Consider the following 8,363-nt stretch of genomic DNA (forward strand, 5'->3'; position numbering starts at 1 on the left):
TTAACAAAATTAAGTGACCCTAGTTAATTAATTGAGCATGGATTCTAGTTTAAGAACTTTGTAATAGGAGGAAACAACACATATAGAGTGATGGCCAGGAGATATACTTTGCCCTGGGAAGTCACAGGAATGGTGAGGGAAATATCTGGATATTAGTTGTCCCCACCTTTCCAGTAGTGATGGCAGTGAAGATTTGAGTTCTATTTTCAGAGCAAGAGGTGGAAGGGAATATCTACACTGCCCTGACTAGCAGTGTATGAATAGGTAGAGAGTTTGAGAAGGGTGCTAGAACAGAAGTATGACGCATGATTGGAGCTAGTTAGATGTAATGGGTCATATGAATTACTTTACTGACCTTAGGATCATTCATTTAACCATTTTGAAATGCACCTACTCTAGTTACCATCATCTAAGTCATAAACTCTATTCTGTCCATGAGGATAGCATGAAAGCCTGTCAGATACTTTCTTGAAATCGAGTTATCCAACATCTGAATTTATTTGTTATTGATGAAGCCATGTTGGCCCTTAGTCATCACTGCTTCCATTTCTGTGTTTTTGCAAATTATCCCTTTGATAATATATCGTAGAATTTAGCCAGGAGTTGAAGTCAAACAAACTGGCCTAGAATGTATAGATTTCACCATCTTCCTTTAAAAAAAAATTGGGACATTTACCCAATTTCCAAACTTCTTTGTTCTTTCTTCCATGAATTTTCAAAAATCTCTGACAGTGCTTCAGAACCCCATCAAGGAGTTCTTTCAGAACCTTGGGATATAGTTGCTTTAGACATAATGATTTGAATTTCTTTCAGAATGAAGTTTTGGAGAGGAACTGTAATTTTATTGTTTGTTTTTTGCATAATGTCCATTTTCAAATATTTCCAGCAGTATCCCTTTTCTACCCAGTGAGTCAACCCTTATAACAAAGACTTAAAAAAGAGAAAAAATTCAATTCAGCAAAGCTAACCAACATATGCATGTGATTGACAGTTTATGCAGTATTCCCATAGTCCTTCATCTCTACAATGAAGGGAAGAAGTGCATTTTCTCAGCCCTTCTCAATCTTCTCCTTTTTATCTATTCTCTTTTGAAAATAACATCCATTTTTCAGCAGCTGTTTTCCAGTCTTGAGTCTTATCTCACTGTGTTTCAGTAAGAGTACAGTGAAAAGACTCTGAAATCTCAAGTGCTAGAATCAGAAGTCCGAGGTTCAAGTCTCACCTCAGATACTTAGAATTATCTAACTAACTTTGGGCAAGTCACTTAAGTTGGGTCTCAATTTCCTCATCTCTAAAATGAAGATGATCTGTCAAGCTCTACAGATGGCTCCTATGATTTATTAATTTATCTTCTTATGTTAGGACTTAAGACTTAACTTTTTTATTCTTCATAATTTTTTTTGTGTTTTTTTAAATAAACATTAGAAGTGATGGGTTTTGTTCCTGAATTTCTCCTCAGATTTTTCTCTCTACTGAATTTTTAGCCCTTTCTGCTGCTATTCTCTTTTTTAAATTGTTGTTTCTGGTCTCTATGGTACCTAAACTTGGCAGGCACATGTAAGCAATTTTCTTTCTTTTCTTGACTTTTGAGTTTAAAGTTTGATTAGATTCACAAGACTTCCAGCACATATATTTTTACCAGCCCCTGATTAGGTGCATGCCATCCCTGGCCAAGAGATCATCATTCCTAAATTTTAAGCTGTGGTCCACAAATCCAAATCCTATTCTCAGTCACCATGTTCTGTGCCAGCAACTCCTCCACATTCCCACAGCTGCTTTTGCTTCCCTTTCTTACTTTCTTCAATCAGTAGCAGTGATGAATATACCACCTGTGTAACACTTCAGTTTCTCATCTAGGACTACATAATCCCTAGTAAAAAAAAAACAAAAACACTTTTTTTTCCTAGTTTCCTTCTGGAAATATCATTTGTCCATATAGAAATCACCAGAAGCGGGTAGTTGTCATCAGGTTTGACAGATTTGAGAAGCCATACCCCAGCTACGTGGCCATAGAATTCAGCGGGCCTTTCTGTTAATATCAGTTAATATCACTAGGTCATTTGGAACCCTTCACTGGAAACCATATTTGGTGGTGAAGACAGATGGGATTCTTGGCTCGCTCTAGTTGCCTTGTCCAACTCTTACTCATAATGGGAATGGAGCCTTGATAGCCTATTTCTGTTAGTTAATTCATTAACATTTCATTTTATTTTATTTTTTTTGCTGAGGCAGTTGGAATTAAGTAACTTGCCCAGGGTCACACAGCCAGGAAGCGTTAAGTGTCTGAGACCAGATCATGTTAAGTGTCTGAGACCAGATTTCATTTTATTTCTTAAGCTTATACATACATACATACATATATTTTAGTCAAAGTAAACATCTGTCCATGGCTTCTTAGATTTCTGATACTGAAAGATTTGACATCTCAAAGTTCCAAATGCATTTATTAGTGACCAAAAAAATTAGACACAACATAATGTGTATTTCTACATGTATATATGTACATGTATGTGAAAGCATGCATACATGTGTACATATAGAGGTATAGAGATGTGGATACATGTTCATGGCAATAAGGGGATCGGATCCCTATAGCCTACTTGTTAGTTCATCCATTAATAATTCATTTTATTTTTTAAGCTTACATATATATTTTAGTCAAAGCGAATATGTCCATGGCTTCTTAGATTTCTGATATTGAAACATTTGACCCCTCAAAGTTGAAATGCATTTGTTATCCCGATTGGTCTCTGCATGTATGTCTGCATGTGCGCGTGTATAGATAAGGCTATGCGGTCGGGTGCGGCGTGTGCGTTTGTAGCCAGCCGCGGCTGTTTGTACGGGAAGCTCCGAGTCCCACAGGTGGGTGTGAAGTCAGGAGGCGGGCGCTGGGCCGCAGGCAGGAGCCGTTCCTGGGTCTGGAACAAGTCACTTAACGCGGATTGCCTCAGTTTCCTTCTCTGTCGACGAGCCGGAGGAGGACGCGGCTCCCAGTCTCTCCGCGCTGGGTCACCTGCCCGGGAACTGATGGGGCCAGACCCTCCCGGGTGCTGGGGGCTCGTCCCCTGCGCTGGGGATTTTGGGGATGAGGCTCAGTCCCACCTTCCGGAAGTACAAAGTGCCTCCGAGGGTGAGGTCATTCCGCAGCAGGGACGCGCACGTCCCCGGCTGCTCCCACCTGGGCCTGGGCCCGTACCCGCCCCGCCCCCGCCCCCTCTCCGAAGCGGGAGCCGGCAATCCCGCCCTTCCCTGAGGCTGGGGTCGGGCCCCCGCAGGGGAGACAAACTGCCCCCGGGCTCCTCTCCGCCCGGGAGCCAGGGCCGACGTCCCCGCCGGGCTCCGCGCTCCGTCCCTCCCCCGCCCCGCGTCCTCAGGAGCCCGGCCCCGCCGCGGACAGGCCCTCCTTCCCCCCGAGCTCTTACCTCCTCCTCCGCCTTGCGGTGCCCCTGGAAACCGCGATCTCTGCGGGGCCCTCTGCGGCCGCCCGCCCTCTTCGGGACTGAGCGTTCTTTTCCTTTAGGTCTCCCCCTCCTCCCACTCATCACTGCCGCTTCCACACAGGCGGGAGAGCCCTGGGGCTGAAGGCGCAAGAGCCGAGTTCAAATCCAGACCCAGACAGAAAACATTCCAACCTCTCCCTCTTAGCAGAGAATTTGACCTTCTATTTTTGAGCTTAGTCTGTCATCTTTATCCTCGACCGTATACGTTTCATCTCTTTTGTGTTGCGAATCATCCTTTGTTTTGCTCCATTTTCTGAGCAGGACACACAGGATTTTTCTCTCTGCTGGTGCTCTTGGGCCCACCCCCTTCGGTCTCCCCTGGAGTTTGCTCCTTAGACCATTTCTTCCTTCTCTCATTTTCTTTCCTGGTCCCTCTAACACGTATACAACAAACTTTGAGGTTTCTCATCCTTCGTCTGGTCATTTCACCAAAATATCATTTCCTAGCCAAGATCCTAGAAAATCCTCCTCCTCCTCTACACTCAGCGTCTTATTTTCCTCCCCTCTTACTAGCAGCCAAACCCACTGGTCTCTCCTTGGTGCGCTTGCTAACTGGCCTCTGCAGGTCTTGGAGTCCCTGCTTTGCTTACACGCGCACACACTTAATGTGGCCTTCTTTGGAGGGAGGCAAAGAGGAGGAAAATAAAGTTACAAGTACACAGCACAGATCAAAAGAAAACCTACAAGAAAGCAAAAAAAAATCTCTGCATCTTTGAAAACAATGTATGGTATTTATTATATAGGTTTCTTCAAATGGAAATTTATTACTTTATATTGAATCTTCTATTATGTTTTGCTATGTACGTGGAAATGTCTTTTTTTTTTTTGTGCTTAAGTTCAAAATAAATTATAAAAATTTAAGGAAAAAAAGCCAACAACCCCCCCCCCCCCCTTCCAAAAAACAAAACAAAACAACCCAAACCCAACAACTTAGCTCAGCAAATGCTGTCTTTCACACTAGGTCTTTTCTGCTCTCTACATTTTCCCTTTCTTGATTTCCATAACACAGCCTTCTCTTGGTTCGCCTTGCTGAATTAACAAATCCTTCTATATACTGTGCATGAGTATTCCCCAAGGCTCTATTCTGTATCCTCTCCTCTCCTCTCTTAATACTTTCATTAACTAACATAGGTTCATTTATCACCATTTCACAAATTGTTTTTAAATCTTTTTATTTAAACTAACATCTTCCTAAACTCCTGTCCCTGAAGGAAGGAAGGAAGGAAAGAAGGGAGAAAGAAGGAAAAAAAGGAAGGAGAAAGCAAAGAAAGAAGAAAGAATGGAAACAAGGAAGAAAGGAAGAGAGGAAGAAAGTTATCTGTTATAAATCTTTATCCTTCCTCCAAACTTCTGGCTTTCTGTTGAGGACACCACCATCCTTTGAGTCATCCAAGTAGATAAGCTCATCTTCAATCCAATCTCCTGGACATTCTCTCTCTATATCATCTCTTTCATTTATTCTTTTCCATTTTCTACTTCTTCTCTCCTTTGGGCCCTGTACTTCTAGATGAGATTATTACAATAGTTTTGTAATTGATTTTCTTGCTTCTAGTCAATTCTATCATCCACAACAGGGATTCTTAAACTTTTCCCACTTGCAATTCCTTTTTGCCTGAAAAATTTTATAATATATATAAATATGTAAAATTGATAATAAATCATAATTTCACGAACTCCACATTCAGTTACATGACACCATATTGGGTCCCAACCCACAGTTTAAGAAACTTTGGTCAACAATATCATCTATATTTCTTAACATAAAGATCTGATTTTGTTCTTCCCCTCTTTAAAAAATCATCAGTGATTTCCTGTTGCCTCTAGGAAAAAATTGGAATTCCTCAGCCTCAAATTTATGTCCTTCTAGCTTCTGGGTCTCACTTTACTTTTTTAAATAATATTTTTCCCAATTACAAATAAAAACAATTTTTAACATTCGTTTCAAGTTTTCTCCCTTTTTCCCTTCCCTTGCCACACCCTGAAACAGTTAGCAATTACAGCCGTTTCACTTTACCCTGTCCTGCACCCTCCTCTGTTCTACAAGCTCGGGACTATAAATGTCTGAACTTGGCATTCTGTCTCTCTCTCCATGTGTTTGCTCAAACTCTCTCCATTGCCTGGAATGCACTCCCTCCTTATCAGCCATCTCTTAGAGTGCCTCACTTCCTTCAAGTCTCACTCAGGGCACCTCCTATGGGAAAGCTCCCACCCTCTCTCATCACTCCCTTGCCCCAAATATTAGCTTCTGTCTCTCTCCTGAGATCACCTTGTGCTTCCTTATTTGTTTACCTGTTCTACCAAGGCAGGAGGTGGAAAGAGCTTGTCTTTCTCTTTGCATCCCTAGCACCCAGGCCAGGCCAAGCACATGAATAAATGTTGAATTAAATTGAAGTACTGTTGGAAGGTGAACAGTGCAACAAGAATTAAATAAAGTAATATGGTAAGAGTGGCGTTTAATGGGCTGCTGCCTTGGTGGTGGAAGGGCTCGATGAGACCATGGGCAGTGCCTTTTAGTGTAACCCAAGATAGACAGTAATGATCCAGTGGGAGCAGCTAGGTGGCAGTGGATAGAGCACCAGTCAGGAGGACCTGAGTTCAAATTTGATCTCAGACACTTAACACTTACTAGCTGTGTGACTCTGGGCAAGTCACTTAAGACCGATTGCCTCAGGAGAAAAAAAATTGATCCAGTGGAGAAGAAAGGACAAATTATTCCAGTGTCTTTATTAAAAAAAAAAAAAATCCCATGGACAGTATTAAAATGCTAAAAGATATGACATCGGAAAATGAGCCCCTCAGATTGGAAGGGCTGGAATGTGGTGGTGAAAAGGCCTGTGAAAAAGACATGACTGAAGTTGAACAATGAATCTCAGTCGAACATCATCATCTGTTAATGCATTTTGTTAATTTTTATTAATAATTTATTTAATTAACAATTTAATTAGTTTAATTATTTGAATTAATTTGTTAATGCACATTGCATTAAAAGACATCCTATACTGAACACGACACTTCTAGAGCCGACTATGAGGTATGGATGGCAACCTTGAGAGGGGGTAGGAAGAAAAGGGCCATCTTAGGACCTCTGCCTATTCTTAGAGGGGAAGCCAAAACTTGCCTCACTCTTGGTTTCATTTTGATTTCTGATAAGTGGAGATAAGGGGGAAGGGAGAGTCTTATAGACATGGGAAATAGCTTGTGAAAAGTGCCAGAGATGGAAGGAATGCTGGGTTCAGGAAAGAGCTTCCGAGTTTGACTGGGGATGTATTGTACTCCTATTTGTGCAAGGCTGACCGTAAACATAGAGGGGGAAGGTTAAGGGTCAATTCTGGCCTTCCAAAATCTCACAGGCCTGAAAAATAGATCTCAGGTTGTGTTGCTGGAGACAATTGATATATCAGACAAAGAGCCGCCTTCTTCTCTTATTTCATAGGCTCATAACTCTGGGGGCAATCTGATCCGACCCCCCATTTTATTTTATTTTTTTTCTCTCTGAGGCAGTTGGGGTTAAGTGACTTGCCCAGGATCACACAGCTAGAAAGTGTTAAGTGTCTGAGGCCTCCTGACTCAGGGTTGGTGCTTTATCCACTGTCCCACCTAGCTGGCCCGACTCCCCATTTTAGAGAAGAGGAAACTGAGGCAGGGGGTTAAGTGATTTGCACCCAGGATCATCAGAGCATCAGAGATGGAATTCTGCCTTCAGCTGACTCACCTACTTATGGTCTTATGCATTGAAAGGGTTCTTAGAAAATCAGTTTCTGATTCACACTTTGGTCCCTGGGTCCAGATTTCCTACCTTATCTGTAAAGTGGGGACAAGGACATCTGCTCCACTCCCCAGGCCACAGAGATGCAGAGAAGACAAAAGAAAGAATAGGGCTGGGAAAGGGCCAGGTAGGGGACTGCTGGGCGTAGTTGGGACTGGGTGTGTCCCCTTAGGAAAAAAATTCCAGGCATGGGTAGGTTTCCTGGTTTTGCAAGGTGGGGGTGGAGGGTAGGGGACTCTGGGAGAGTTTGTGAAAAGTACTTGGCTGTTTGTCCAGCTGTTGGCGCAGCTGCCTGAGAAGGGGGAGGCTCCGGCCTAGACTGGATGCTTCCTGTCTGTCTGTCTGTCTGTCTCTCCATTTTTTATAAATCCTACAATGGCCTTTTCCATGTTCCAGCAGGAACAGCCACTGCTGGGAGTGGGAATGAGCTCACCCTGGCTTCTGGGCCGATCTGGTGGCCCAGCTGCTGGGAAAGGCCTGAGAGCCAGAAACACCCTGCTCATGGACATGGGCAGGATCTGCCGGCCTTCTGTGACCCAAGGGGAGCCAGGTTTCTTGCCTTTCCCAGGATTCCTGAGAACAGGCCTTTATTCTAATTAATGCACACAGCCAGTCATGTGGTTGCTGTTAGGATTATAGACTGTCAGAGCTGGAAGGGTCCTTATAGCATAAACTTTCAGGGCTGGAAGGGATCTTATAAGAGTCTATCAGTCAGAGATAGAAAGATCCCATTTATAACAGCTTTTGTTATTGTTGTTGTAGCAAAAAACTGCTCACAAGATATATGATCATCCATTGAGTGATGGTTAAACAAATTGTGTAATTTGGTAATGGAATATTACCATATCATTTAAAAAGATTAATATGGAAAACATAGAGAAGCATGGAGAGACTTATGAACAGATGCAAAGTAAAGTTAGTAGAACCAGAAAAACCATATACATTATGACTCTTTTTTCCCCTATTTTTTGTTCTGTGGGGTAGGGGAATGGGAGCAGCAAAGCATATGTTGAAATATTTGTATGTGAAGACATTTAAATCAAAAGATATCATGAAATATTTTTAAAAGCAAAATTAGTAATCTTAAAAATTCCAAT

General features: G+C 42.3%; 1 long non-coding RNA gene across 2 annotated transcripts; it reads right to left on the reverse strand.

Annotated features, from left to right (window-relative positions):
* Window positions 1-2,294: 2,294 nt before the first annotated feature.
* Window positions 2,295-7,355, reverse strand: LOC127540483 (uncharacterized). Of its 2 annotated transcripts, XR_007948160.1 has the most exons (3): window positions 7,297-7,355; window positions 3,423-3,578; window positions 2,295-3,070 (listed from the first exon to the last, which is right to left on the reverse strand). It is a non-coding gene; the product is annotated as an uncharacterized LOC127540483 (long non-coding RNA). The 2 variants fall into 2 exon arrangements; XR_007948159.1 differs by lacking the exon at window positions 7,297-7,355 and having other exon boundaries at window positions 3,423-4,386.
* Window positions 7,356-8,363: the final 1,008 nt, after the last annotated feature.

Source organism: Antechinus flavipes, chromosome 6 (genome assembly GCF_016432865.1).
Source record: "Antechinus flavipes isolate AdamAnt ecotype Samford, QLD, Australia chromosome 6, AdamAnt_v2, whole genome shotgun sequence".
Lineage (NCBI taxonomy): Eukaryota > Metazoa > Chordata > Mammalia > Dasyuromorphia > Dasyuridae > Antechinus > Antechinus flavipes.